The sequence below is a fragment of the Musca vetustissima genome, unplaced genomic scaffold (assembly GCF_032173495.1).
Source record: "Musca vetustissima isolate MV318-11 ecotype Yass unplaced genomic scaffold, APGP_CSIRO_Mvet_v1 utg27537, whole genome shotgun sequence".
Classification (NCBI taxonomy): Eukaryota; Metazoa; Arthropoda; class Insecta; order Diptera; family Muscidae; genus Musca; species Musca vetustissima.
This window is the reverse complement of record NW_026882770.1, coordinates 327,301-334,005: the sequence shown is the minus strand read 5'-3', so window position 1 is coordinate 334,005 and position 6,705 is coordinate 327,301.

Below are 6,705 nucleotides of genomic sequence, written 5' to 3'. Positions count from 1 at the left end.
CAATGAAATCCAGGCCTTATATGAATCCTTGAAAAATTATTCAAAAAAAAAAAATCCAGGCCTTATATGAACCCTTGAAAAATTATTCTTAAGCAGTTAAGTCGGACGGGGCGACTTCAAACAAATATCAATAGGACATCCGTTGGACTATGTCTATACTTCTAGAAAAAGCAACTAGCCATTATTCTATGCTCAATTTTGTACGTTGTGCAAAATGTCATGTCAATCTGACAAAAACAAGGAGTTTGATGCACCATTTACTTAAAATTGGCCGAAAGTATATACGGAAGCTATATCCAGATATGAATATTTTGAACTAATTTCAGTACATTTTGTTCCTATCAACCAAATATTGGTTTCTTGGTGCATCAATTACTTAAAATCAATCGATAATTTATGAGTCTCAACCGATTTTCACGAAACTTGTTAAACACATCATTCTGGACTAAATTCAGTACACTATGCAATATAAGAACTTTGGTACATTATTTACATTAAATCGGACAAAAAATGTATATATATATATAGATCTGAACCGATTTTCACGAAACCCAGCACACATCATTCCAGGCTCAATTCAGTACGCTATGCCAAATTTCGTGCAAATCGAAGGATATATAGGGACTTTAGTGCACAATTTACATTAAATCGGAAAAACATATACATATATGAGAGCTATATCTAAATGTGGACTAGTTATCAGGAAGCTTGGCAGATTTCACTTTAGGCTCAATTCAGTACGTTGTGCCAAATGTCGTGCAAATCGAAGGATATATTGGGACTTTGGTGCACCATTTACATTGAATCGGACGAAACTATATATGGGAGCTATATCTGAATCTGGACCGATTTTCACGAAACATGGTAGATTTAACTATATGCTCAATTCAGAACGTTATGCCAAATTTCGTGCAAATCGAAAGATATATAGGGACATTGGTCCACCTTTTACATAAAATCGGACGAAACTATATATGGGAGCTATATCTAAATCTGGACCGATTTTCACGAAACTTGTCAGACATCACTCTAGCCTCAATTCAGTACGTTACGCCAAATTTCGTGCAAATCCAAAAATATATAGGGACTTTGATGCACTATTTACCTAAAATCGGACGAAAATATATATGGGAGCTGTATCTAATTCTGGACCCATTATCACGAAACATGGCGGATTTAACTTTAGACTCAATTCAGTACGTTATGCCAAATTTCGTGCAAATCGAAAGATATATAGGGACTTTGGTGCAAATCGGACGAAACTATATATGGGAGCTATGTCTAAATCTGGACCGATTTTCACGAAACTTGGCAGACATCACTATAGGCTCAATTCAGTACTTTGACCCAAATTTCGTGCAAATCGAAAGGTATATAGGGACTCTGGTGCACCATTTACATATAATCAGACGAAACTATATATGGGAGCTGTATCTGCATCTGAACCGATTTTTACGAAACGTGGCAGACATCACTCTAGGCTCAATTCAGTACGTTATGCCGAATTTCGTGCATATCGAAAGATATATAGGGACTTTGGTTCACTATTTACCTAAAATCGGACGAAAATATATATGGGAGATATATCTAAATCTGAACCGATTTTTCCTAAATTCAATAAGGTTCGTCCTTGAGCCAAATAAACGAGCTGTGCAAAATTTCATCCAATTCGAATCAAAAATGCAACCTGTACTTTGTTTACAATTTAACATGGACAGACGGACGGACGGACGGACATGCATAAATGGACTTAAAAAGTGATTCTATGCATATTCTCAAAAGGAACCGTATGTCTATCTCGTTTCCTTTTGCCTGTTACAAACATATGCACAAAGACGTAATACCCGATATGACAGTGTGGTAAAGGGTATAAATAATAGAATTTATTCAAGGGAGCAAGATCCGTATCTTCATTTTTTTGAACATTTTCATTAGACTGATTAGCCCAATCTTTATTCTCACAGAATAAACAACCCCTTGACACAAATTTACGTAGCCCCCATACAAAGGTCCCTACCGATTTTATATATTTCCAATGTCCATCCCATAAAATTTATGTCCCGCCGAATTCAACATAATGTTTAAACAATTAAAAACGATGTTAAGTTCGGCCAGGCGGAAATTTTAAAATTAATGTGAGTTCCTATCATGTTATGATAGGACTTGACATACCGAAAATACGTGAGAAAAAGGTGATTGATATTTTCAAAATATCTAATAGTAAATCTACCGCTATATGGGGCTATAACAAAACGGATATCAATGTTGATATGAAAGAGATTTGACAAGCAACGAGAATAAAACAAATTAAGTTACAGTCAATTCGGTAGAAAACGTATCCAAAATCCCTAGAATATTAAAATTTTTATGTTATTATATGTTATTCAATAAGAACGAGTATTAGGGTGTACCTTTATATGGGGCCTTCACCAAAACGTGGACCATCAAGAAGTTCTAGCAATGTTTGTGCAAAATTGCATAACTCTATTTTAATTATTGCGATCTCTATCATGATTTCAACAAACTGACGGACAGGCGTAAGCAGAGATGGTCCGTCAGAAACAGTGACGTAAGTGACATACATTTTCGACGTATACGTCATACGTCAGAAACGTCGGAAACCCACCCAATACTATTAGAAAACCTAAAATTCGTCATACGGACCATCCCTGGAAGTAAGTCGACATAGAATTTTATTCTGATCAAGAATGTGTATAGATATACTTTGTGGGGTCTCCGGTGAATATTTCGAGGTGTTACAAACGCAATGGCAAATTTAATATACACTGCATCTTGGAGGGTATAAAAAGATAGAGCAAGAACTTATCCAACTCAAAAATGTCATCAGAAATTCATTTTTTTAAAACAAATTGTTTTGTTTTATTATTTTACTTTTATTGTATTGTGTAACGAGTAATTTAGTGTAATTTAGTTTTTTTATTTATTTTGTATTTCCTAAAACAATTGAATTTAGAAATTGTAGAAAAAACAAATAGTTGTTTACAAACAAACCAAAAGAAAAAAAATGTCAACACAAAATAACTAAGCTTTCAATTAAATTACGACAACAACATCAATGCTCAGTGAGTACTTAAACAGTGAATGAGTTGGGTGTCGGAGATTATCTCTCAGATATCGATACACGTTGTAAAACTCCTACTCTTAAATAACAAATTTCCAACTCTCCAAATAATTCTTAGAGATAGATAGTTATATGGGATGGAGGGAGAGCAAGTTTACAACCAACGGTGATTTTAAACATTTTTCTAATTTTATTTACGACTTGAATAACGTAACTTTGCAAAAAGCTTTTTTAATTATTACACTGTTAACTACGATTACCGTTATTTTAGTAAACGTCAAGTTTTTTGCCATATTTGTAAAAAGCTGTCTGTCAACACTGTTCCGCCCCCATATTAGAAAAACAAATTATGAAAATTTGTCAGCTGTTGAAATTATTTTATTAAATGTGTAGTTTTAATTGTTATTATTATTGTTGTTTCTACTTACCTTGTTTACCCCTTTCCGGTCATAAAATATTTTTTTTGTGTGCCAATGCACGTGTGTTTGTTGCCTCAAGTTCAAATCACATTCATTTTCAAATTCATGATGTGCGCTTAGTGAATTAATTTAACTGATGTTGCAATTAAAATGCCTGTTGTATTTGTTAGAGTGAGATTTTTTCCCCTCACCGGTCATTGTTTTTATTTCAATTGTGGATTCATTCATGTTTTGTTGTTGCTGGTGGAAAATTCATCACATATTTTAATAAATTAAGTTAAACACATTTTTGTACTAATATTAATTTTAATTATATAAAATATTTAAACAAATTTATTTAACAGTTGTTTTGTTGATTTCTTAAATAACAGAAAGTAATGTATGCTTTTTTATATTAAATTTACAGGTATAGTATTTGTTAACCAGAATACTATTATATAGGCGATATAGATACAAGATGACTTAAGAATTTGAATTCTCCAGACTTATTTTTTCTAGAAATAAGGTCAACGTTCGGAAGCAGCTAAATATTATGCAGGTAATGTTTAAAAATTATGGGTATAGTTGCTAGTTCTCATGTCTCCTATTAAATGAAAGACAAAAAGTCTATCGTTCCCAGGGGCAAATTGGTTGATACCCTGACCATAATTGTTTCCTTAATAACGTGCTCAGCATGATGGGATCTATTTATAGTAAATATTTCCATAAATCTGTCTATAATGTAGAGTTTCTAGGGACAACTAGGAAATGTCAAATAAAGCATTCCGTTGCTATAAAATGCTCCCAAGACCATTAAGGAACTCCCACCGAAATATCGTTTTAAGATATATAGTGATTCCGTCCGTAGATCTCTCCAATAACAACTAAAACCATCTGTTGCATCAAGATTGAGTTTATTCTCATCCGAAAAAACAACTAAGAAAACATATCGGAGATATCTACGGACGGAATTACGATATTTCTTAAAACGATATTTCGGTGGCAGTTCCTTAATGGTCTTGGGAGCATTTTATAACCACGGAATGCTTGATTTGACATTTCCTAGTTGTCGGATGAATTTAATGGAGTACGTTCAAGTCTTGGAAGATAAAACAACAATGAAGGGCTCGTTTTTCAGCAGGACAACGCTCCAGTTCATAAAAGTCGCCATACTCATCTATGGTTAAAATCGAAAAAATATTAAAATTTCCTACCATAATCCGATAGAGAACATGTGTAGAATCTTGACTCGTCGTGTCTATGCAGAAAACCTCCAATACCAAACTATATTTTACCTCCTAGAAGTGATTATCGATGAATGGCGGTCAATCGATGAAGACTTGCGAACAATTTTGATCAACAGTATGATGGATACAATTTTCGAACTTATTCAAAATAAGGGAGGCCCTACCCATTATTTATAAAAGTTATTTTATTTCATTTAAGTTTTAAAAAAGAAATTTATCTAATGTTGTCAAAGTGCGTCTATAGTTATGCAACACCAGTAATTTTGAAAGTGCAGAATTCGGCGAAACCATAAAGAATAAATTAATTATTTTTGTTCAATAATATGTGTTTTTGATCGTTTTATTGTGAACCATAACTTAATGGGTCCATTTTATTTGTAAACTAACATACCAATTGAATTTAAGGTGCGGCTATAGTTATGATACGTAGTAGGAATCCTTAGAGGATATATGGGAGTCCTCAGAGGATATATGGGAATCCTTTTGGAACCTTTGTTGGATTTTTTCTAAAATCTTCGTTTTCGACCTAATGAATCAAAACCACAAATTTAATATCTTACACAACTACCACGTAGCTCTAACTTTCTACGGATGCTTGTTCCGAGCCTGGGCAATATTTCGTGATATTTGCACCCTCATACTCTTGCCCACTTTCTAACCCTGGCATATTTTCAGACCATGTTTTCCTGAGTTGATTATTTGCACGATAAAAAAAATTGTTGGTCACTTAGGTTTTGGTTAATTTGACCCCCGGGATATTGAACGATCATCATCTAAACAGCCGTTCTATGTATTTGGTCACATCCCCTTCACCTCACCCTGACATCTAGAGCGATTTGAAAATCTGACAAAAAATAAGGGTTTGAGTTTATTGCGATTCCTAAATATCATCTCAACATCACTCAAAACTACTGGCGTCGTCCGTGATCATAAACGGAACATCATTAAAAATGTCAAAGCGGTATGCGCCCTTCAGTGGGGTATTAGTAATACTAAAAAATATTATAACATATAGACACCTTCAAATATTTACGTATAACTCCGACATTAGTAGCAATTTAAAGATATATTATCAATTGATCGGGTTTATGACCTTCAGGAACAAATACAAAATTTTGTCATATTTTCCACAAAATTCAGGGTCCATTTGGCCCGCTAAATAATGACCGATCTTTATCAAAACAATGGCCCAATACCCTTCTCCATGTAATATTTCGTGATGCTCGGGTCACAATTGCGGTCAATAGAGTGACCAGAAAAACCGACAACAATTAAGTATTTGGTCCATTTTATGAACCGATCTTTACCAAAAACAATAGGGGACTTCACTGGTCAGAACCCATCCTACATTCAAGATTTCGTGGAGATTGGTCCATAACTGTAACCTGTATCATGTTTACAAATTATAATAGACATATGAATGGGCACACTTGTCTAGATCGACTCAGATAGTCGAGATATGATAATCGTACATAAACTCCTCAAAATAGCGATATGTTAGAATGCCCATTATATGGATACCCTATAACGTAATAATTGTTGGTAGGGCGATTTTCTATCAAATAGAAAGCCAAAATACAAAATTACAGCTTATCCAATTGAAAAACGGACTTAAGATACCGCAAATTGGGGGTGCAGGTACGTGGGGGAAATGCCTAAACGATATAGCCAATCATCGAACTTGCCTGCAGATAAAAACAACTTGATGCAACATTTTGGCGATTTATCTGAATTTGTTTAGAGATACGGTCGGAAATAAAAATGTATTTGAGTTACATGGCATTTATATTAGAACTGTTTACTGGGTTAACCTACTTTATGAGGATTTATTTGAAATATATACAATGGAATTGTATATATGTACAAAAAAAATACTATGATGGGGGAAATAAAAAAACTACTACTTAATGACTTAGTAATATTATCTAAATGATGCAATCAATTTGTTGTCATTGTAAGCTACTCCCTACCTCAGATA